The sequence below is a fragment of the Rhinatrema bivittatum genome, chromosome 18, assembly GCF_901001135.1.
Source record: "Rhinatrema bivittatum chromosome 18, aRhiBiv1.1, whole genome shotgun sequence".
Classification (NCBI taxonomy): Eukaryota; Metazoa; Chordata; class Amphibia; order Gymnophiona; family Rhinatrematidae; genus Rhinatrema; species Rhinatrema bivittatum.
Window position 1 is genome coordinate 46687760 of NC_042632.1, and position 25765 is coordinate 46713524.

Below are 25765 nucleotides of genomic sequence, written 5' to 3' on the forward strand. Positions count from 1 at the left end.
CAGCTGCCACCAGTGGTTAAATTGGAGGAAGAAAGGTTTTCCTAGGGCACCAAATATGCTTGCGCTGTCCCTGCTTGGTAGGCAGAGTTTGCTTTAAATACTGAATATATGAAATCAGTAGAACATCATAATGCAAACAGAAGTAGCAGAATCAGTTTAGGGAAGTGATGGCAGTTCTTGTTTTGCTTAATCTCCCATCAACATGGGAGAGATATGTTGGCGAGTGAAGAGCACATGGAACTCAGCCAAATTTAGCGTGATCGCTGAGCAGTCGCATAAAAGTTTGTCACTAGGGCAAAGGACCTTTAGGCATTCATTTCAAATCTGGGTGATGCCTGCATTAAATAAATAAAAATGTGTTTGAATTCAAATTTTAAGGGAAGGGAGTCATATCACAAAAATCACTATCCTACACTATCACCCCCCGAGCAGAATGATCAGAGAGACTAAGGAACTGCTACATTTGTGGTATCCTACTGGTGGGCCATCATGGATTAGACTTAGAATAAAGAAAAAAAAATAATTTGTGTTTGGTAAGTTGTGACAACTTAAAATTTAAAAAAAGGATGCACTGAGGAAGTACAGCAAATGTTCCTAGCACTGCCCAGAAGCATGTCTTAATCTTTCTTTAACCCGAAGAGAAACAAGAAAATACTTTTTGTTTCGATGACCAAGCGTTTGCCTCTTCACTGCAATTCCCATCTAAGATGTTCAATGTCAATGACGGTGAGACTTGCATTGATTAAGGTTATTCATTTATTGGAAACAAAATTTCCCAGTATATATTGTGTGTTTTTAAAATGAAGCAAAAAGAAATGAACTAAATTGTTGTTTTGTTTTGTTTTTCAGAAATTAACGCCTGCCCAAAGGCTGGCATTAATTTCTGCCGGCACCGGGAAAGTGTTCAGAAAAGGAGAAAAAACTGCTTTTCTGTACACCCTCTGACTTAATATCATAGCGATATTAAGTCCGACTTAATATCATAGCGATATTAAGTCGGAGGCCCCAAAATTTAAAAAAAATCAAAAATTTAAAAAAAAAAATTTAAATCGGCCGGCGGCCCTAAAAACGGATGCTCAATTATGCCGGGGTCTGTTTTCCGAACCCGTGGCTCTCAGCGGGCTCGAGAACAGACACCGGTAAAATTGAGTGTCGGCTGTCAAACCTGCTGACAGCCGCTGCTCCTGTCAATAAAAGAGGTGCTAGGGACGCGCTAGTGTCCCTAGCGCCTCCTTTTACCACGGGCCCTCATTTGCATACTCGATCGCGCGCCCAGGAGAGTGGCCTGGGCGCGCGTTGGGAGAGCGGACGTCGCCTCGGAGCGCCGGCTTTCCCGCGAATTTTACTGTATCGGCCCGTGTGTGAGCAAAGCTAAAGTCAGTGTGCATGCAAACATTTGTGTGCATTTGTTTTGGAAATGCTCGGTCAGTTGGCCCAGCTTGTGCACTGATAAACACATGTAAAGTTTCACCGCTTCTTTGGAGGGCGTACCTTACTCAGGTTAGTTTACGTGCCTACTTTTCAAAATGTGTGTGTAAATTCCAACTCCGCACCCCAGGAACGCCTCCCTACAGGTCGCCTAAAATTACATGCAATTTGAAAAAGCCATTCACATGAATAAAATCAGGTTATGTGCATGTAAACGGCTCTAAAACTCAACTACTAAATATAAACTAACTAAAACAGGGAGTTTAGAAAAAAAAAAAAGTTTGTTGCTAAGAGGCTCAGTCAACTGGAAAATGTTGTGGTGACAACAGCTGTGCGGATACATTGTGTCAGTTCTGGATCTGGTATAATGAAGTGTTTGTAGTGGTAGATAACAGTGTATACCTGCAGGCATTGTGTGATTTCCTGTCACAGAGGAGATGAGGTAATGTCTATAAAGAGCAGAGTTTATTCATTGTGCATGTTCGATTTTCTCTCTGCCATCCTATACAGACACCTATAGGGCTTGGATTTTGTACCTCCCCAGTGTTGGAAACAGCGTGGTTAAACATCGTTACTCGTGGTGTCCATGGCTAGAAATCCACCTGTACTCCAGTTACATTACATTTTTTATTTATACGTGGGTGAGGGCGCCGACCATTGGGGGGGGGGGCGCGAGCCATGCGGGACTGCGAGCGGCGACACCGCGGCGGCAGAGAGGAGTGGAGAATCTCCTTGCATTGCACAAAGGAGATCAAAACCGGCGAAAATATTCAGTTAGGCGACGGCGGCAGCAGCAGCAGCAGCAGCAGCAGTGCGCGCTCCGTTTCTGCACCGTACTACAAAACCCCACCCCGTCAGCACCTCTAGGCCGGCAAGCTCTCTCTAGAACGCTGCGATCCCCGGGCAAGCGCGAGCCTTTTTCACCAGGGGCTTGCAGTTTGTACGAGAGCTCAAGCGTGGCGGCGGGAAATTCTGCTTCACTCCGCTGCCGGCAGCGCTTCGGTAGGCCCGACAGCTGGGCAGCGAGCTCCTCTGCCTCGTTCCTCTGGGCTCAGCCGCTGGCACGAGCTCGCCAGCAGGCGTAAAAAAAAAAAAAACTAAAAAAAATTAAAAACCTTGTGCAACGCAACTTACCTGAAACTGGTGGTCAGCATCGGGTATATATCTCACTTCTCATGAAGCTATAGCGTGGAAGGCAGTAACCCCAACATGGTTTGTTTGTTTTTTGCAATGTTTACATTGTGCATGTTGTCAGTTAACACAAAAAAAAGGGGGCAAGCTTTCAAACTGCCCACATTGGTGCAAAGTGACATAGGTACGTTTTGCCCACTGTCTTTTGGACGCTCGCACACTTACCTTTTGAAACTTGTGTGGGTGCAGCGTATCTTCGGTCACTTGCACTTGCCTTTTTTTTTATTTTGCAAGTGGAATTTTGCTTCACGGAGATTTGAAATTGCGATATAGGCCTGTACTTTCTTGGAATGACTGTATATAAAACCTCTAAATAAAATAGACCTAAACATGACCCTGGGATTGCATCCTCTGTGTCCCTATCATATAATAGTTCCATTCATATAGTCAATAGTTTTTGTTTCTTGGTTTGATCATCAGGCCTTGTGATTTGTAGTAAACCTTGTGATTTGTAGTAAACCTTGAGGAAGATAATTAGGAAGTGATTTGATCTTGACATTTTCTATCAGGCTTGGAATGAGACAGATAAAAATAAACACAAATAACAAAGAACACAGGGGGGTAATCAAATTACATCAAATATCCTTACAGAAAGTTTTTATTACCAAACTTTTAATCTTTACAAAAACTAAAAGACTATGAGATAGCCATAGCGTACATGTAACAAATAACAAGTCACATATATATTCATAAGGTGCACATTACCAACTATATCTTTTTCTAAGCATATTTCAAACCCACAACTTAATATGTCACTTCATCCACCAAATCACACATCCCATACATCCACATGCATAATAAAATAGGACTCATATAAAATCACCCACAATTTGCCAATCGCCCAAAAACAGATAAAAATAATTGTTTTACATCTAGCAGTGGTGGGATTCCACACTTTCCAGAATCTGTGATAAAGTGGGCGCCTTTAAAAGCATCTTCAAGTAAAATGCGAAAGAAATCAGCTCCTTGGTTTAATGATCAGTTACATGAGCAACAGATAAAACTGTGAAAAACTGAGAGATCATAGAGAAAATTGAAAAATGAGTTAACAAAACAGATTTAGGACAACATTGTTACAACAATACAAACAGTTATTGTCAGAGACAAAGAAAAATTACTTTCCTGCTTTGTTATGAAATTGTTTGATAAAACACATGCCCTCAGTTGTATCTGATATCAAAAAATATACTGAGAGAGGTTTTGGCCAGTCATTAAGTCCTCTTCCAGAGATCCTAGATTTGAAAATTTGCTGATATTTTGCTAAAGATGTTAAATCTCTCTCTTCTGTCCAGAGAGGAACCATCAAAACTAAAACAAGCACATGTTAGCCCCATTGTGCAGGATCCTAGTATATCTTCAGAGATTGTAGCAAACTATTTCCCCATTATTAGCAGAATGTTTACAAAAATACATTTCAATGAAGTTGGGTGAAATTTTAGAAGGGAATAATATCCTTGATCATGGCAATACGATTTCCGCAAGGGTAGAGGCTAGAACCTTGTTGGTTTTCCTTTTGGACAATATCCGCTGTAACTTAGATAAGTCAAAGAGTGGTATTTTAGTCCAGCTAGATATTACGGCAGCCTTTGATACCATCTTGCATTTAAAATTGATTTATAGGCTCTCTGAGCTAAGTATAAGGAGAATAGTTTTAAAGTGGCTTATTTCTTCAGGACAGGAAATAATGCATTAAAATTGATTCTACACAGTCTAGCTGGTTTCCAATTTTACAAGGGGGTCTTCAGGTTTCCTCTCTTTCGGCAGCCCTTTTTAATCTATTTCTGCAACCATTAGGATCACTGTTATCGTCCCTAAAAGTAATTTATCGAATGTTCACTGATGATGTACAATTCTCTCTTTGCTGATATAGTGGTTGAGTTCTTTGTGCAACTTTTAACCAATGTTTTAGTGAAATTAAAGAGTGGTGTGACCTGAATGACTTAATGTGCTAAGACTACTATTTTATGGTTAGGTACTGCATCTATGCCTATTACACCATGTTCATTTGTTGCAGGCCATTATGATTTTTTAATTGTTTCTCAGTCTCAGAACTTAGGGTTTACATTAGATTCAAAGTTACCTTTAGCAGCCCAAATTCAAAAAGTGGCAAAGATTGCTTTTTTAAACTTATATTTAGTAAAACCGTTGTGTGCAATTCTTTCACTACTATACAACTAAATGAAATGTGCTTGGATTTCGCTTTTCTGTTTTTATGTTCAGTCTTCTTTTCTTATATCATGAACATTTTAAATATTTTTGGGTCGTGATTATTTTTCATTCTGGTATGTATTGAAAAAGTATTGAAATGCTGTAATAAAAAGGAGAGTCCATAGACATAAATAAATTGAATTTCACTGATTCTGTGCCTTCTCTAGCAAGGATCCTTTCTTGGCTGTTTCTGCATTTGTTGTGTAAAAATATAGGTCAGCCGAGCGAGTTGCAGGTGATATATTTTCATTGGACTAACTGAACGCCTTCCTGACTAGTTTGGAAAGCTCTGCTTCCTTTACCAGGACAGGACAGCATGAGCTAAGGATCTCTCCTGGGGATTTAACTCCTGACTGTGAAAAAATAAATAAATAAAACAATAAAGTGCCAAAAAAAAAAAAAATCTGCAATATTTCAAGAAACTAGACTTCAAGGAGTCCTCCTCCCACAAAATCCTTTCCAGATGTCTGGATTGGAGAGCTTGTCACAGGCTGAGCGACGAGTTACTGCTTGCTCCGTAATGATAGCTACTGTTTCCTGGCCAGAACGGGATGACTTGATTTTCAGGCGGGGTAGGCCTCTCAAATAGTTTCACAGAAAACCGCTGCTCCTGCCTCAAGTAGAATTCGAACGCATTCAGGAAAATAGTGGAAGCATTCTGCTTTAAAAACATTAGTTCACATGAGGGCAGGTTCTTTCTCTGGTGATAAATGGAAAAAAAATGGAGGTCTGATGCAATGGGATTAAAGATGGCTGACTTCAGTGGTTTGAATGCATCAACCTCAAAAACAGATGATTTTTTTTTTTTGATCAAGCTATTATACCACAGTATACAACAAGGCAAAGACAGAACTGTTAAGCGGTAAAATACCACCGGGGCAGCAGCGATTTGGGATCACTCCTGTCCCCATTTCAGGCTACAGATGGGTAAGAGGGGTTCAAGGGGCAGGGAGCAATGGAGACAGGACCTGCAGGAAAGTCTTTTGTTTTTAGTGGCAGGCCTGGATCAGACTTTTTTTTTTTCACTTCATTTTGTTTTGTGGTTTAGGTTTTTTTTGGGGTTTTTTTCTAAATGAAAGCAAAGCACCAAAACAAACACAAAAATGTCCTATGCACATACCTCTACATGGAAAGCAAAATGACCTTTTGATTTGCAAATAAGTCTGATGAACTTACATAAAACCTGCACTGGGTTTATCTCCCAGCCTAGGCAGAGGTCCATATACCACTCATGCTGCAACTGCAGTTGTCACCAGGTTGCTCTCTAGTTAGTTCACAGATGAAAGATCACGAATTTGAAGAAAGATCAGGAACTGGTCAAACACTGCAGATCAATTGTGTTTCACCGGTTCTGTGTCTGGGGCTAATCGCTGTCGAGACTAGTGCCCCACTAATTGAAAAGGCACTCGAAATGAAATTACCTTCTTACCCCTTGGTCTCTTCAGAAAATGGATGGAATGAGTGGAATCCACTGACACGTGGTTTTAGTGTCTCAAAATGTGGGCAGAAATAATCTCCACGATGCTTTCAGTCAAATGAAGTATGTTGAGAGCATGCATGTATGGGGAGTAACAGTGACTTTTCTCTGCTTTTTAGGACATGGATAATGCTTTGAAAAATTATTTTAAAATGCATTCATTCATTTAGTTAAGCAGCCTAGCTTTAATGTCTTAATGTCTGTCCCCCCTAACTGGTATCGCCATTTATTGCACACACCAGTGCTTACAAGTTACTACTGATAATAAAGGAATGCACTATAAACCAGATGTACTAAGCATTTCTCTCACTGACATAACATGAAAAAAAAGCTTCTCAGTGCATGCATGATTGAGCTTGATCCACACAAATTCTTTTCTGACCTCTGCAAGAAAAACAGTGAGAAAAACGTCCAACTAGCAATTGTAAAAAGAGAGAGTCAGGCGATGTTCATCAGAAAAGAAAACATTTGTTATGTCTTCCTGAAAGATATTCAGTGAATACAGGAGGAGGAGCCAGTTAGACGCTGTATTTAATGTATTGCCCTCCACTCCACCCACACACATGTCTCCACCCAAATACATACACCTTTTTTTCACCTCTGGTAGCCATCAGACCCATATTGCTCCTGAAGCAAACTGGCATAAGTCTGGACCAGAGCATTACTGCAACCCTGCAGCTCCCATTACTACTTTTTGGAGTCATTTCAATTTCGGTAAAACTTTTCTCTGCTTTTGGGATACAAAGAAAAGCTAGCTTAAACAAACCTAATTACTTTACACTATCATATAACAGCCAACATTTTCCCTTATTTTTAAAGGCTACTTAATCTTCCCCATGCCAAAGATCCTTTTAATGGACCTGTGCTGTTTATTCCCCCCATAGTCGCTGTGTCCTTCGCCTTGAGTTTTCCGAATGGTAATGAGTATCCCTAGCTGATTATTCATTCTTAAATGTTCTGGCTATGAACAGTGTTAGATAATATCTGTCAATCCACCGAGGCATATGTTCATCCTCTAGAATATCCATTCTTCACTGTTTGAAACTAGACTTCTACTACTTATTTCTAAAGTGCTACTGGACATACATAGTGTTGTACAGATACTGCTGATCCACAAATCTCAGTGGGGGACAACAAAACATGCATAATTGTAACATAGAACCTAACCGAGCAACACAACTCCTCAATAAACCCATACAAAAAAAAAAAAATGAGACGGCCCCTTCTCTGTGGGCTTACAATCTAGTCAAGGCAAACCTTCATGATAGACAAGTCTATGGGAAGTGTATTATTATTATAGAGGAGTGATTAGGATTGAAAAGCAGCCTCAAAAAAGGTGAGTTTTAAAACTGGCTTTGATTTCAGTAAAGGAGGGAGTAAGGCGCACCATCTCAGGAAGCTTGATATGACGCAGCAAGGTGGAAAGCGCAGCACTGGAAATCGGCAGTGAAGGGCACCGATAAGAGCAACCTGCCTAATGAACTGAGTTCACAAGGAAGGGTAGGGAGTGAGAAGGGGAAATAGGTAATGATCTGCAAAGTGAATGCATTTGTAGGCAAGCAAGAAAAGATACAACCGTATTTGAAAGCAGAAGGGAAGCTAATGTGATGACTTGAAAAGAGGGGATACATGGTCATAGTGTCTTTGAAGGCAGATAAGTCGTGCAGCTGGCTTTGGAATAGTTTGCAGTGTAGAAAAATGTTTCAGTAGGAGGCCCAAGAAGAATAAATTGCAGTAGTCTAAGAGGGAGATATTGAGGGAGTGGATTTTATTAACAATGATATAGAGGAATTAATGACATTTGTTAGTAGAGTTTTGGATTTGCATAGAGGAGAAAGAGGCATCAAAGATGACCCCAATGTTATGGGCTGAGGGAACCGGGATGATGAAAGCACCAATCCTCGACTATCAGCAAAGAATGCCAAGTGTTGGTGGTGTGCTGCATGCTTCAAGCATGTGTTCACCATTGTCCTCCTTGTCTATGGAGACTGTGCTCTCTGTGGGAGGCTGAAGAGGAGGTGGAACCTTTGGAATAGTGGCTGCATCACAGAGAGATCTGATCATGAATCAATCATGAAGTCGAAAGAAACAAGTGGATGTGATACTGTATAGAGTAGAAATGTTGACCTTTGATAGTCGATTTGAGCATGAGATGGGTTACACATGTGTTTTATAGTTGTGCAGTTTGTAATACGCTGCTCCTGTTTTCATGTGTGTTTCAGGTTGTGAGGAGTTGAAGGCTAAGGATGCCCCCATTATGCAAAGTATGTGAACCTTTCTTTTCCCATGTGCTCACCCTTAGTCTGCTAGCTTGCTCTGTGTAGAGGACAGTTCAGGTCTGTTGGGGCATCCTATTCTGGAGGGGAGGGGAAAGAGGGTGGAGTGGAAAAAGGAGCTTCCAAGCAAAGAAAAGTAGCCATATGTTGTTTGCAAAATAAGTATTGCTCTGTAATCTGCAATTTAGCTAACAGAACGAGGAAAGGGCAAAGTATGCAAAGGGACTGGACATTTTATTAACACTGATTTTAAGTCTGCATAAATAAATGAGCCTTCCATTTCTATTATGCTTACTTTCCCCCAGCATTTCCTATGGAACAGATTCTTGTAAGTTGTTTTAAGCACATTTAAGGAGGTGATTTGCAGTCTGTCTGCTTTGGGTTGGACTTTGCACCAACTCTCAAAGAGAAAGTGTGCATGCAACTTCCCTTTGAAAGCTGCTGCAGATACAAAGTACCCGCAGAATTATGCACCTGTTTTGTGACTGCAGATTTGGTAACACATGCAGCCTGGCAAATAAATAATCTGCATGTAGTACTTTCTAATACTACCCAAAAAAAAAAGTGTTTCTGGGAATGGCTCCCCTAAATGTTGCTAAAAGTAGGACACTGTGGAGTTCCAAGCATAATTTTATTGCATGAGGACATATTTCAGAAACCCAGTTTACATGCATTAATCTTTACTGCTTGAAGGGATGAATAAACATGTGGACAAAGGTTAACCGGTAGATGTGGTGTATTTGGATTTTCAGAAGGCGTTTGACAAAGTCTCTCATGAGAGGCTTCTAAGAAAACTAGAAAGTCATGGGATAGGAGGCGATGTCCTTTTGTGAATTACAAACTGGTTAAAAGACAGGAAACAGAGTAGGATTAAATGGCCTGTTTCCTCAGTGGGAAGAAGGTAAGTGGAGTGCCTCAGGGTTCTGTACTTGGAACGGTGCTCATGAGTGAGGAGATCAAATTTGCAGAAGACACAAAATTATTCAGATTGGTTAAATCATAAGTGGATTGTGATAAATTGCAGGAGGACATTGTGAGATTGCAAGATTGGCCATCCAAATGGGAGATGAAATTTAATGTGGACAAGTGCAAGGTGATGCGTATAGAGAAAAATAATCCATGCTGTAGCTACACAATATTAGGTTCCATTTAGGAGTTACCACCCATGAAAAATTCTTGGTGTCATAGTTGATATTACATTGAAATTGTCTTCTCAGTGTGTTGTGGCAGTCAAAAAAGCAGACAGAATGTTAGGAATTATGAGGAAGGAAATAGCAAATAAAATGGAGGATGTCATAATGTCTCTGTATCACTCAGTGGTTAGACCACACCTTGAATACTGTGTGCAATTCTGGTAGCCACATCTCAAAAAAGATATAGTTGCACACTAGAAAGTGCAGAGAAGGGCGACCAAAATGATAAAGGGCTGGAATATCTCCCCTATGAGGAAAGGCTAAAGAGGTTAGGACTGTTCAGCTTGGAGAAGAGAAGGTTGAGGAGGAATATGATAGATGCCTACAGAATCATGAAAGGACTTAAGGTAAATGTGAATCAATTATTTACTCTTTCTGATAATACAAGGGCTAGGGGGCACTCCATGAAGTTAGCAAGTAGCACATTTAAAACAAATCTGAGAAAGTTCTTTTTACTCAATGCATAATTAAACTCTGGAATTTGTTGCCAGAAGATATAGCTCAGTTAGCTAGTGTATCTGGGTTAAAAAATACTGGATAAGTTCCTGGAGAAGTCCATAAACTGCTATTAATGAATAGGGAATAGCCAGTGCTTGTTGCTGGCATTAGTAGCATGGGATCTGTTAATGTTTGGGTACTTGCCAGGTTCTTATGGCCTGGATTGACCACTGTTGGAAACAGGATACTGGGCTTGATGGACCCTTGGTCTGATCCAATATGGCATGTTCTTATGTTCTTACCCATGTCGGTGACTTTGAAAATTGCCCTCTGGGTGAGACACTGTGGTGAAAGAAGCGTGGGCAGGCATTTTTAACTTCTTTCCCCCTGAAATGACATCGCTGCAAGAGCATGCTTGGCACGTTTGCCTCTGCGCAGTTCCAGATATTGGTGATGTTAGGAGTGTGATTCTGCATATTGGGGAAAGGATAATGAGGGTTCTGCAAATTGTATCGAAGCTAATAATGCATTCCTTGATTCAGAGCAGGGAGCCAGGCTAAACGCCTACGTAAAGGAGCTCATTCAGGACCACTGAGCCTCACTGTTTTTAACATAGGATGTGATTATTTTAAGTTGCCAAAGTCAACACAAAACTTTCCGCCTGACATTTTTCTAAATCCACGATTGGGGTTAATCAACTCACGTATGAATAAGACAAGTTTTTTTTTTTCCTTCTTCTAAATTTAAAGGTTATAAATGTATTAAGCACTGTTCCATTAAAAGCGCTTTAGTGCGCTTTCGACACAGTAGCTAAAACATTTTCTTCATTGTGCTTTAAAAACTACAGAAGAAGGAGTTCCATATATATATATTTATACATAGAGTTGGAGTAGTTACCGTGGTCCTGGAGAAAGCTGAATTCTTTCTGAAAAGCTGTGATAGCTTTTCAGAAAGAATTCAGAATTTCAGAAAGAAAAAAAAAAGGATTTTATACCGCGTGTGTTTCCGAGATGTGGTCCATGAGCTCGTCACCTTTTTGACTTGGTCCTTTAAAAATGCTTCGTGATCGACAAAGACTCTGGTTGTCATGTTCCGTACTGCGTGGCCTGCTCTTGGTAAAATAAACATGGGTAGAGTGCACTGTAATCTCTGGGAATCTGAGCAACCAATTTCTTTCTGATGGGGTAGAAAGAAATAGGAGTTGGCGTTCAAATGGACTGAATCTGATTCTGTCCCTGAATTTCCCAGTTTGGTTGTACCTGGTATCTGATCCATTTCATGTTTTCCTTTTTTCTTTTCTCTATACTAAAATGCTTCCTTTTGGAATTTTTCCTTATTTTTGTTATTTTATACTAAGTCTCTTTCTTTGGTGTCTTACTCTTAGCTGGAGAGAATAATTGATGCATTTTTCTGTTTTCCTTTTTCATTTATTTATTTATTTAACGCTTTTTATATACCGGCATTCGTAGGACACATCATGTCGGTTTAATTTAATTTAATTAAGATAAAAGCAAATTGTCTGCCTTTTCTCATTGCAATTTTCTTTTTCCTGTCTTGAAATGTTTCAAAACTTAATAAATAGATTGGACACAGAAAAAAATCTAACTCAGATTGCCCATGGAAAAATCAGTAAAGTTTCTTTTAGTGTCCTCAGCCCTGGATTTGTCCATAGGCACCCATTATGCCTGTGCCTAGGGCAGAAAACATTTAGGGGAAGCAGGACGGCTAAGTTTTGCTGCCTTCCAGCTCTCCTGAATCTCAGAGAACAGCCGTCTGCTACCCTGTAACAGACCCATACAGAAAGTGGGGGTAAGAGCACTAAAAGCATCCTGGGCATCAAAATCCTAAATCCATCCCCGAGAGGCGTATGTGGGTATTTTGCCATATTTTCAATCAGGTGTATGCAGAGGAGACAATCTACAAACACCTTAGCAGAGATGACTCGATCAGTTTCCAGGGATCAAGGAAAGACAAGTTGCGAGGAGCTGGGCCTAGGTCCCGACCTGCCATCATTAGCAAGGCGGCAGGTTCGCTTCTCCCTGGGCTTCCCTCGTTCTCCACCCTCAGCCGGCGGAATTTCCCTGGACACTCTTTATCCCTTCTTTATGAGGAAGGGATATTTCTTTCCAGATTTATTCCTCCTGGGAATTTTTAAACCAAGCCAGGGGGGGAGGGGGGGGCGCGAAGAGACTCCTTGGTTGGCTGGATTCCCTCGAGGCATTTTGTTGATCCTCTCCGCAGGTATTTAAAGGTTGTTATTTCTCCCTCCTCCTTCCAGTTTCACCTTCCCTCTGGGCATTATTTTATCCCTCCCTCCCTTCCTTTGTTATGATTGGTTAATTCTTGTGGATGTTGTTGCAGTGGTGGAGGACCTGAGCCCGGATTTATCTCTATACATAATTTGTTATGCATTTGTTTATCTTGAGATCTGTTCTTGCAAATTTTTTTTTTGGGGGTGGGGGGTGGAACTGTTATGTTGGGGCAGCAACAGAGAAGGTGCGGTCACCGACTGCGCTGCCTGGTCACACCTGCCATGGCGTGGCAGGATGGTATAGGGTTGTGGTGGTAATGGTCTGCCGGTGTAGCTTCAGAAGCCGGGGTTGGCTGTTGGTAGTTGTTGCTGGGTCGTGACTTAATCACCCTGAGGCAGCAGGGTGATTAATACATACTTTACCATCTGAGATGGTAAAGTATGTATTGTGTTCAGACGCGGGACAAGTTCTTGTGTTAAATCTAAACACAAGGACTGTGTTTGGCTGTGAGGGGAGCCGTGGTTCCTATGTGTCCGTGTTACTACCAGCTTTCTACACAACTACTTTCAGTCAGAGCAAACAGATTACAAAATAAATGGAGCAGAGTCCCATTCTTTTTTTCCATTAAAAATGTAAAAAACCTCTTTATCAAGGTTATATTAGACTATGAAACATATCTTAAGGTACTACTAAGCTGTGGTTTTAAAATATTTACTAAACTTCCTCCCATGGATCACAGTCCATTATAATTGATATCTCCGATAAGTATTTGCTCATATCCATCCACCAGTCCTATTTCTTTCCACTGACAAGCACATTTCGGTGCTCACAAGTTGACTTTTGCAAGATCCCGCACCGAGCAGGAGGCCATTCTCAAGTAATGAGCAGATCAGAACACGTTGCACGGCCTGCCTCTCACCACGATCACAGGCCTCAGGGTCTGAGCTTTGATAGCGTATCCTCTTTTCAACATATCAGCTCTTGAAATGCCGACTTGAAGGCGATTTAGGGCCTTCCGGGTGGTCTGTCCTTGCAGGAAGCTGCTTTGTCACTCTGACACACGTGCTCACCTCAGCAGCAAGATCTCCAAGTCACACCTGCCACATCTCTTCACCAGTAATCACACGTGCAGTGTTAATTACTACTGTTGATGTGAAGAATTTCATGTGAGACTTCATTCATCCTTTTTTTTCTTACTGTGACTATGCAGAGAATGTCTAGTGTTTCCCACATCCTCTGTGTTTGGTTGGCCACAACTCTTCAGCTGCTTCAGATGACATAGGATATTAGGGTCTAAGAAGAAGACAGCTGAGAGGAAAATAATATACTTTTGAGAGTAGATTTATTGGGAAGAGGAAAAGGACAAACATAGAGGAAAATAATCAGAACGTAATAATAACCAATATTCCCAAGCATCATCTATTCTCTACAGCTGCTTTCTCTGTATCAAAAAAATCCCCAAAAGATTAAAATATGGAGTCATATAGTATCAGCAAACCCCAATTCGTGGCTCACTTTCAGCATGCAGGAAGAGAGGAATGAGGCATCCATCTTTATGTCTTACAATTGGTGGTTTTATTAATTACCATGGAAGAATGGTTCAAAATGCACCAATCATATAATAGTTTTGCAGTCAAAACCAAAATTAGATCGTTTTGGTTCAGTTTGTGTTTTCATTTCAGGTATTTTTTTTTGTTTGGGTTCAGATTGTTTAATGTTTTGTTTTTTTGTGGTTCTGTTTGTTTGCCAAACTAATAGACTAAAAAAAACCCCCCCCCCAAAAAAAACCCAACAAAAAAATAAATGAACTGCTAAAAAAAAAAAAAAATGGATACGACCTCTGGTGACACTGGCTGGGTCATCCCTGTCCAAGAAAAGGCCCAGCGCCAAGGGCAAGGCATAAACCAGGTTTCCACACTGAAGCCAAGCCCTGACAGGGAAGCCTGTCTCTGTTATGGTCCCAGCACCAGGGCTTGACCTTAAAGCCTGGTCCCAGTGCCAAGTCCAAGGTCTGATGCAAGGCCTAGCCCTAAGGCCTGGTCCAGGTGATGAGGCCTAGGCCCTGTGTTGGTGCCCAGCCCTAAGGCCTGGTCCTGGCACTGAAGTCTGGGCCTCCAACTTTCTTCTCAGTTTCTCAGCATTTGAAAAATTATGCCATCCACTTGAAGGATGGCACAGTAGTGACATCACTTTGGCATCTTCCACTAGTGCGGCCATCACTATTTTGATGTACAGAAGTACATTTTTATGGTCGTACATCAAAATGGCACCATTTGCTCTGGAGGAAGGCACTGAAGTAACATCATTTTGGCAATATCCTCCAGACAGATGGTATTATTTTTAAAGTGCTGGGAGATGGAGAAGATGGATGAAGGCCCAGGTCTACGCCTCAGCAGTGGGACCAGGCCTCAGGGTTAAGCTCTGGTGCTGGACCTAGTCATCAGGCCCAGACCAGGCCTGAACCTTGACAGTGGGACTAGGCCTCAGGACCAGGCTCGAGCCTAGGATTTGGCACAGTGCCAGATACCAGTGTGGGCCTAAGTATCAGGACCAGGGTCTGTCACCAAGCCCTGGTGACAGACCCAGCCCGAGCCTAGGGCTTGGCACAGGTCTATGCCTCAACATTGGAACCAGGCCTTAGGGCTGGGCCCTGGATCTACCTGGCCTGAGTATCTGTGCTGATTCCAATGCTGTAATAATGCCTCAATACTGGGCTCAGGTGCTTGGACCTGGCCTCAGAGCCAGACCCCGGCACCAGGCCTAGGCACCGTGCTTGAGCTGGGCCTAGGTGCTATGCCTAGGTCTAGATGTTGAGGTCTGGACCAGGCCTAGGCCTAGGTCTTGGCACTGGAATTGGTCCTGGTTCCACTAGAGGCCCATTTTTCTTTAAATGCAACAAATATGAAAATACCAAAACATTTTAAGGTATTTTCATAGTTGCTATTTCTATTCTTTTTATTCAATTGAAAAGAGCTTCAATCATTGCATATTTTGCAGTCATTAAACTCAAAAGAGAGTGTATCACATTATATATATCAACAGTGGAAGAACAAGAAATGGAGATGATTTTGTCACTGTAGGAGATAAGAGCCTTATGTGAAAAGTTAGAATCTTCTGTAGATGGGGAAATAAAAAGTTCAGATTTAACCTGAGCCTCCTCAGAATTGGGAAGGTTTGGCTTAGTTTAGATTAGCTGAATCACTCCAATTTATCAAAACATGAACCACCTCTGACTCAACTCTAGATTGATTCACAAGTCTAGACAAGCGTGACTTGCACAATGCATATGTTTTTTTTTTTGGCACCCTGCTGCTGGCAAGCTTGCTGCCAAAACAATTGTTAAGGTTCTTTGGTTGCAGGTTTTAATCACAAGAAATCTTTCTGCTTATTTCCCACCGGACTAAACAGGCAAATCAGAACTTGCTGGCGTTAAGAATTAAAAAATGGGCATCTTAAGAATCTGAGCATTGGTTTGCTGGGGAGCTCTGAGCTAAACCAGAAAATCTAGGACTCAACTCCAAGCCAAATCAATCCAAATGGCCATGTAAACTGAGTTGATTAACTCGCACCCAATCTAAAACTAGCATCTAAGTTGAATCGTGGCTGGTTTCCCCAAACTTTCAATGTAATTTGTTAAGAATAAAATAGTACTGTGCGAGTTATTCCTTTCATGCATTCTTTTTTACTAAAAATCACCCTCCCCCCCCCACTGAACTCCAGAAAACAGAACTGCGTGACTTCTTTTTTTCCTATCTGTTTTCATATCATTCAGTGTGCCAATTAGATAATCGATCAGCTAGCGGTACTCTCCTGAACATACAAAATATTAAACGCCTGATTCATTAAGATCTTTTCCCATAGACACAGAAAATGAGAAAAACTTTAGAAGGGGAATTTTCAGAGTGGTTTGCCCGTGTACATTCATCTGCTGTCTGAAAATTGGTCTTGCTTAATGAGGCTGAAAGTCAGCACATTCCGCAGTGCGTTGGCTTTTTGCTGCATTTAGAGGAAGTATTCGGGGGGAGGAGAATGCGCGTAGATGGCAATTTCAAATCTGTGAACCTGCTTTTCTAGCAAAATTCTACCCACCGGTGGAAGTGACCATCTACATCCAGCTAACTTATTCTGTCTGAACAAGTTAGCAGGGTAAGTTTATCTAGCTAACTTGTTCAGCCAGATAGTGGTTGAATAGTGGCTGCTATACTTTTTGGGTCAATACACAAAGTGAAAAATCCACATAAACAGGAAATAACTAGTGATAACTACATAAATAAAGATCCTGAAACAGTATCCTGAAACAGTATACTTTTTGGGTCAGCATGTACACTGATTGCCTATGTACTGTGCTAAAACGTTTTGTGCATCGTCCATCAGCATGCTTGAGAAGATTTTTAACTTGCATGGTGCTAAAAAAAAATTTAATACAAGTTTTAGTGAATGGGCCCTACAGAGAGTAAGATTTATCCTCATGGCAATATAAATAATGAGAATGTAGAACAGATGTTACAAGAGAATTTGAATATTTATGCCTTGATGTCACTGGTGTGGAAAAAGATCCACATCAGCTTTACAACATGCTTTATACATGGAGTAATGTGGCTACTTGAAAGACATATTTATGTGCTGGGGCTAGCCTCATCTTTGGCCCTTTTTAGAAACAGCAGATGATTCCTCACTAGTCTGGCTGCTCATGAGTCAGAATTTACAGAGCTTTTGGTTAATGGAATGCTTTCCAGTTCCAGTAATAAATCATCAACCAATTGTCTGTACAAGTCTGGTCTGAACTTCTTAAATTTAAGGAAACCTCCTCCTCGAGACTGTGTCTCTTAACTTCTAGTGTATTTAATTCATAATATGCATCATAATACTTCAGAGGCATCTGAATGAATGAATTCAAATCTTGGATAGAAAGTACTGCATCTCAGAATTATTTGAAGTTCAATGTATCTTAATAAAGGTTGATGTTAAGACATTGAACTCTTGTAGAGGGCTCCTATTAAGGATGGTGCCAAAAATGTGAGGTCAAACTCAAACTACTTCAGAAGCAACTAGAATGGGGACCTGTCTACATGCACCTATATGTGGCAAAGTGATGTGAGAGCTCAGCTGGCTGGGTGACATTTTGAAGATGCTGAGAGTGGGACAGAAGGCAAGCTTCCTGTTTCCTGTCCCCCACTGCATTTCAGCTGCTTCTGAAGTAGTAAGGGGGACTCCTGCTTGAAGTAAGGGATGAAGGGAGCCATTGGACCAGATGGTCTTTGTGAGCAGCTCTGGGAGAGAGAGAAAATGGCAAGAGGGAGGAAGGGAGACCAATGGGCCTTTATGAGTGACTCTAATTTGAGATGAAATCCCTTTCACTTTTGGCCAGTTAGTGCGAGGGGGTGGTGTAGAGAGATTTTATGGTAGCTAATGTGGATGATACACTCTTTTGGAGTAGCCCATGTTAGTAGCAACGCCATGCTAGGGAGGGCAAGATTTAACATGCCCTCTATAAAATTTATGTTCAAACTTTTTATTAAACCAATGTACAAAATGGCCTTCAAAGTACAGTGTTTCTTATGCATTTCAAAAGAATTATGAACAATACAAAGTCAGCAGATAATCATCCATTAGACCCCTTCCTAATGCCCCCAAGTCCCCATTATCCCTCCCCTCTCCCCACTCCCTATAGCATGACCAATCCTAAATATCACCATTAATTTTCCAAAATCATCAACATATCGCATGTTATCAGGATCATATCCTAGCTATAAATATAGAGCAAGCCAAATCACACAAGTTAAGAGCCCTTAATGGTAATGTTTGGATATATTTCTTCCAAACCATCCAAGAAGAGCTTGTATCATTTAAAAGAGACATTAGAAGTCATGTTCTCCATCTGCATCACATTGTGGAGTATGTTCCGCTATTGCCAATATGAGGGAGGGTCTTTGCTCCTCCAATTCAAAAGAATTGCCCTTTTTTTCCCCCAAAACACAAGCCTTCCTTACAAATAATCCACCACCTTTAGACTTGAAACACATCACTAGAAATTGTTCAAACAAGAAAACCTCTGGGGAGTTCGCAAGATTATATTGCAAGATTCGTGATAAGTACCTTGTCACTCTCTGCCAAAAGTCATTGATTTGGTAGCAAGACCAAAAGTTGTGGGACAAGGTGCCCACTGCTAGATTACATTTCACATGTTTGTGTATCAGTAATCCCAGCCCAGAAGGCTTGCAATTGAGAAACATAAGCCCTCCTTAAGAATCTAACTTTTAATTCTCTAATGTCTATATTGCTAGATAATGTCTTGAGACCATGGAAACGGCCTTTAAAGGCTCGAGCCAGAATTCCAAGCCACTTTCTTGAGTCCACCGGGTCAAAGGAATATTCAAGCCCGACTTATTATCAAATTTTTTAAGACCTTTGTGTAAACCTGATAAAGAAAGCTTTGACCACTCTTCATTTTTTTATAATTTCCTCCAAACAGTCCAAAAAAAAGAGGCGTCTAAATCAGACAATTGTATAGAAGAGACATAATGCCTTAATTGTACGTAAGAAAAATAACTGACATCAGTTAAATCAAAATGAGTTTTTAACTCCTGAAAAGTAAAACTCTTGCCCTCTTCGTCCAGAACATGATGTAAATCAGTAATACCCTTTAATCTCCATCTGCGAAATTCAGCTGTGGTATTGCCAGGGGAGAAGTCTGGATTCCCTTGAATCGGCAAAAGTTGAGAGAATTGTGGAGATTGTCCTAGTAATCTGGCCAAAGTTGTCCAGGCACATTTAAGAGGAGAAATCAACACACATTTAGCCCACCCTTTCGGTAATTTACCATAAGGCGCATGTAATACATATTTCAAATCAAACAGGTGGATTAATGCCTTATCACCCACAGAATGTACATATATGGATTTATCATATATCCAATCCCTTATTATTCTTAATAAACAAAGGAGATTATAATATTCCAAATCTGGGAAATTCATCCCTCCCTCTCCCCAAACTTTCTTCAGACTCTTCAGTGGAATACGTGGTTTCTTATCCCTCTAGAGCAAGTTCAGTATCAATGTATTCAATATCACCAGATATTTTTTCTGCAAGCACAGCAGAAGATTTTGAAGGACATTTAACCATTTTGGAAACAACAATAATTTGAAGACATTAACTCGCCCTGCTAGAGACAAAGGCAAATCTTGCCAGGTATTTATCTTTTGCCTAGTAAGGTTCAGAAGGAGGGAAATATTAATATCATAAATGGAATCCAAATGAATAGCTATCTGAAGACCCAAATAACGAAACTTTCCAGGAGCCATTTCAAAGGAAACTGCTAATCTGTTCACCGATATTTTCACCAGCAGTTTTTGATTGAAATTTAACAAGGAAATTGGATGGTAAGAACTGGGAGAAGTGGGATGTCTTTCCAATCTTGGCATCACCACTATACAAGTCTCATTAGCTCTAAAGGTGAACTCTCACTTATCCAGCAGAGCCAGAAAAACTAAACATAACAAAACTAAAACTTTGTCCCCTTTTATTTTGTAAAATTCAGCATTATAACCGTCCGGCCCAGGAAACTTCAACTCTTTGGCTGCCCGAATACCCCCAAGAATCTGCTCCACCTTGAATGGCCTATTCAGCCAATTTAATTGTTCTTCCATAATTTTAGGAAAATTTACTCTATCTAAAAATTGTTATAATTCTTCAGATCACTGCCTTCAGAGGAATATAGATCTTTATAATAATCTGCTAAGATTTGAGCAATCTCTCTATTTGTATTTTTGTATTCGCCAAGGTCCCCTGCATAGCAACAAATCTGGAGCTCGAATTCCCTCTAATCAGATTAGCCATCATTCTCCCCATCTTATTACTCTGTTGATAGAGCTTAAATTTATAATAATTAATACCCTTTACAGTCCTTTGATGTCCAACTGTATTTAGGGCTGCACTCAGAGCTATATAATGCTAGCTATTTTCTTTAGTATTAGCACTAATTAATGAATGCTTAGCTTTACACAATTGATGTTCCAAGATAATCAATTTTTTATCGATATCTTTTTTCATTTCACTATATAGGAAATGATATCCCCCCAAAGGACAACTTTGGCTGTATACCAAAATAATAAATGGTCTTCCCTGTGGATTCCATTATGTAGTTCATATTCCCTCCACTTACAAAGTATATATTCTTTAAAATGAGGATGCCAACAAGAAAATATGGAAATTTCCAAGAATGGACATGAACTTCACCATCATTCCTGGATAAAGTAATCCATACTGGGGCATGATCGGAGAGTGTAATATCCCCTATACCCATCTCACCTACCTGTGAAAATATGTGTTTAGAAACCAAAATATAGTCAAGTCGAGAGTAAGTTGAGTGAAATCCTTCTCTGAAGGATGTAGCAGTCTCCACAAATCAACCATATTTAGTTCTCTTTCCAAGAAATTCACCCCTTTATCTAGTTGAGCTCTTTTACCTCGGGAGGGATTTGATTTATCCAAATCAGGATCTTGTATGAAATTGAAATCTCCTCCCACAATTAAACCTATCTCCAGATGAGGGAGAAGGAGTTTATAAATCTCCCTAAAAAATAAAGGGTCATAACTATTGGGCATGTATAGATTACCTAAGCTAGTGCACTCTGAACACAAGAGATTGGCTGGAACTTGAAAGTTTTTCTCTGATTGGTGAGATACTGAAGACAGGGGGAGGTTTAAAAACCAGGAAGTAATGGTCAGTATATACTGAGCGTTTGCGCTGAAAGTTTTGTGCTGTGGGGAAGGAACCGGTAATGGTCAGTAAAATGAGTAAGTACCGTTGTGTTGAGCATCTTATGTCTAATAATGTTTGAAAGGAATCTTATTGAAATGGAGAGATGAAATGTTAAGACATAATTAATCCTCACATATTGTGTATGTTTGATTGTATTGAGTGAGGACAGTAGCCCTTCAATTTTGTCATTTGGGTTTTCTTGGTGAAAATTAGATTACCTAATATAACAGGTTTATGGTAGAGTTCAGCAGTTAAGATTGCATATCATCCCTTGGGATCAATTACCTCCTGCTAAATTATTAAAGGAAGATTTTTGCAAATAGGAATCGTAATTCTCACAGAATGGGTCATGGCAGAGGCAAATTTAACATCTTCTACCCACCACATTTTAAATTTCTGGTGTTCTACATCATTAAGGTGGGTCTCTTGCAAAAAGACCAAATCTGCCTACCCTTTTTTTAGACGAGAATTTTTTTTCCATTATTAGCTGTTTCCCCGCCTGGAGTGAATGTAAAATTTCCAACTTGTGAGAATAATGAAGTAATTTTGCGATCACCACGCAAGGTCTTTCTGCATTTTCCTGGCATAGGCCCAGCCGATGAGCCTGTTCAATTCTCAGTGCTCCAAATGTTGACGAGAGACCAAGTTCTTGAACTAGCCAAGTTTCCAGAAAACCAAGCAATTCACGCTCTGCCAGTGACTCTGGCAACCCGATAAACCTTAGATTGTAGCAGCAAGACCTGTTCTCCAGGTCTTCCAGCTGCTCCTCCTGTTTATGTAGGATCACTTTATTTATTTATTTATTTATTTAACAATTTTATATACCGACCTTCATAGTAGATTACCATATCGGATCGGTTTACAGTTTAACAGAGGGGAAAAAACTAGAGTAACAAATTCACGTAAACGAAAGATAACCAAAGCAGGAATAAGTCAAAGTTACAATCAACAGGGGGCGGGAACTTGGAAGCTTGCAACAAGCTGGAAAGAAGAAAAGGCCAGTAAAGTAATTTTACCGTAGAGTACAAGTTACAAACTTAAGAACGGTGCTTTAATCTGAAGTCTAAGAGTCCATTTATTTTTTTCTTTGAGAAACGGAGTGACAGGCTGGGTAAGAAAGAAGGCCAGCTAGTGATTGTCTGGTGGTTCAGGGAAGGCTTGGAGAAAGAGCCAGGTTTTAAGTCTTTTCCTGAAAGTTAATAGGCATGGCTCCAGTCTGAGGTTTGATGGGATACTGTTCCAGATGGAAGGGCCTGCTGTCGAAAAGGCTCTGTCTTTGGTCGTAGCGAGGCGTGTAGCTTTAGTGGGTGGAACATTAAGAGTGCCTTAGTAAATATCTCTAGTTGGTCTGTTAGAGGAGTAAAGTTTGAAAGGTATTTCTAGGTCAAGTTGAAGTTGATGATGGATGGTTTTATGGATTAAGGTGATTGATTTGTATAGAATTCTGTAATTTACTGGTAACCAGTGTAGGTTCCTGAGAATTGGTGATATGTGTTCGTAGCGGCTGGTACTGGTCAACAATCTTGCTGCCGCATTTTGAATCATCTGAAGAGGTTTGGTAGTGGATTTGGGGAGTCCTAGTAGAAGGGCGCTGCAGTAGTCTATTTTGGCGAACAGTAGCGCTTGGAGGACTGTCCTGAAGTCGTGGAAGAATAAGAGAGGTTTAAGTCGTTTTAAGACCTGTAATCTGTAAAAGCAATCTTTCGTTGTTGAATTGACCATTTTCCTTAGGTTTAGTCGATTGTCTAGAATCACCCCAAGATCTCTAACCTGCTTACATGTGATGTGGGGGTTGAGTGGTGTTGGTTGGTGGATATTGATATCATTTGAGGAGATGAGGAGAAGCTCTGTCTTAGAAGCGTTGAGGACCAAGTTTAAGCTGTTGAGTAGGTTGGTGATGGATAAAAGGCAGTTATTCCAATGGGAGAGCGCTTTTGAGAGTGATTCTGTTATGGGGATTAGAATCTGTACGTCGTCTGCGTACAGATAATGAGTTAGATTGAGATCTGTTAACAATTGGCTGAGGGGGAGGAGGTATATGTTAAAGAGGGTTGGGGATAACGAAGATCCTTGTGGTACGCCCAGATTAGATTTTGTTAGAGGTGACTCTTTATTATTGATTTTGACTTTGTAAGTCCTATTGCTGAGGAAGGACTTGAACCAGTTGTACGCAGAACCAGAGATGCCAATATCTGCTAGGCGATCCAACAAGATGGAGTGATTGACGGTGTCGAAAGCCGCCGAGATGTCTAATAAGACTAGTAAGAAGGAGTGTCCTTTATCTAACCCTATAATAATATGGTCTGTTAGTGAGATGAGGAGGGTTTCAGTATTGCGTGATTTACGGAAACCATATTGTGAAGGGTGTAAGATCTTGTGGTCTTCCAGATAGTCAGAAAGCTGTGTGTTTACCAGTTTCTCCGTTAGTTTAGCGACGAATGGGAGGTTAGAGATGGGTCTGAAATTTGCTGGTACGTTTGGGTCTAGATTGTGTTTCTTGAGGAGGGGCTTGAGTGAAGCGGTTTTTAGGATGTCTGGGTAGCTTCCTTGGGATAGGAGGCTGTTTATTATGTTGGTCAGAGGTCCTGAGATCAAGTTTGGGATGAGAAGCAGGAGTCTCGATGGAATATTGTCAGCTGGATGGCTAGAAGGTTTCTGTCTTTTTAGAAGAGATTCAATCTCTTTGGTGGAGATTGATTCAAAACAGTCAAATTTGGGTCTGTTTAGAGAATTGGAATTCTCACCTGACTTGATGGGAGTTGTATTTGTAGGAAGGAGGGCGAGGGTATTTAAGATCTTCTGTTGGAAGTAAGAAGCAAGTTCTATGGCTTTGGAGAGAGCTTGTTCATCAGGAATAGGTGGTGGGGTTGATTTGGTGATTTGTGATACGTAAGAGAAAAGGGCCTGAGCATCATATTGAAAATGGTGTATTTTGTTTGCATAGTATTCCTTTTTTTTCTGTAGAATGGCGGTCCTGTAGTGATTTAAGAAACCCTTGTATGATGCGAGGGTTGTATTGTTTGGGGTTTTGCGCCATCTATTTTCTTTCTGGCGTAAGTCCTGTTTCATTTGTTTCAGTTCCGAGCAGAACCAAGGTTGGTTTCCCTTTTTTGTTGGGTTGAGTGACTTGGAGATTATTGGGCACCATTTGTTTGCGACTGTTTCTGTAATCTTTTGCCAGGAGGATATGGCTGAGTCAGGATTAGCTAGGTCTAGGTTGGAGAGTTCTTTGGATAGCTGATCGCCGAGTATGTCGGAAGGACATGTTTTCCTGAATTGAATGGTAGATGTGTGAGGAGAGGTGTGTGTCTGTTTGTGAGTGGAAAAGGAAGATTCTATTAAGAAATGATCTGACCAAGGGATTGGGGTACAGGAAGGTTCTGATGTGCAGGTGAAGTTAGCATTAATGAATATTTGATCCAGGGTGTGACCAGCTTTATGCGTGGGGCTGTTTATGGTCTGAGTGAATCCCATCGCGCCAAGAGTGGTGAGGAGAGTTTCACAGTTGGTAGAGCGAGGTATTGCGTTTGTGTGGAGGTTGAAATCCCCCATAATTATTGTTGGAAGGTCTGAATTAATATGTTTCACGATGGATTCTACGAGGGGTGATGGGTCCGTTTCTAGAACTCCCGGGGGAGCGTAGACTAACAGAATTTGTAGGTGTTTCGATTTGACTAGACCCAATTCTAATTTGGATTCTGTCTTGATAGAATGTGCGGTCAGTCTGAGTTCTTTCTTAGTGGCTAGAAGAAGTCCGCCTCCTCTTTTTTTGAGCCTATGAAAGGTGAAGATGTCGTATGTCTGAATTGGTAGTTGATTGGTTAAGGCAATGTCAGAGTTTTTGAACCAGGTTTCTGTGATGGCACAGATGTCTGGGTTGCTATCCAAGAGGTAATCGTTGAGGATGTGTGTCTTCTTAGTTAAGGATTGCGCATTGATGAGGGTTACTGAGAGTAGCGTGAGGCCTAGAAGTTGGTTCAATGGTGATGTTGTGATAGGGATGATTCTTTTTTGTATGACATTGGTGAAGTTAGATATGGGGGTTCTCCTAAGGTTGTGGATGATTGGGATGTTATATGTGAGCATGGTGAGGATGGTTTTGGTGGAGGTTTATTTTGAGATGCGCTTGATTGGGTCTGGGTTTGGAAGCCCAATGGTGTGAGTCTGTATGAATTCAAGAGGTGTCTGAGGATGGGTGAGAGAGGGTGTCAGTCTGTATGAGTTAATTTGGATGAATTGCTGAACGTGTTTGTAATTTAGTTGGTTCGGCTGGATAGGTGCTCTGTCCTCTGTAAGCTTGATTGGTTGTCTGAGTGGTTGCTGGGATGATTCTGGTCACAGCAGTTATATCGAGGACTATTATATTTCTGGGCTCCGATGGGCTATTATCCTCCGACGATGTAGTAGCAGGCCATCTTAAGTATCTGAAACCTGTTGCTCTAGCTCAGCAAGCCAGCGGTCAAAACCAGTGATACTTTCATGGTTACTTCCTCCAGTTTGTCAGAAATCTTTCTGAACTCTGGTTCTAGGGCTTCTACGAC

The 25765-nt window shown here is 40.8% G+C and overlaps 1 long non-coding RNA gene across 1 annotated transcript in view; it reads left to right on the forward strand.

Moving 5' to 3' along the window:
* LOC115079954 overlaps positions 1-8568 on the forward strand; it is a 157539-nt gene extending 148971 nt beyond the window's left edge. The window contains exon 4 of the long non-coding RNA XR_003853461.1: positions 8527-8568. This is a non-coding gene — a long non-coding RNA (uncharacterized LOC115079954). The remainder of the gene's footprint in view (positions 1-8526) is intronic.
* The last annotated feature ends 17197 nt before the right edge of the window (positions 8569-25765 follow it).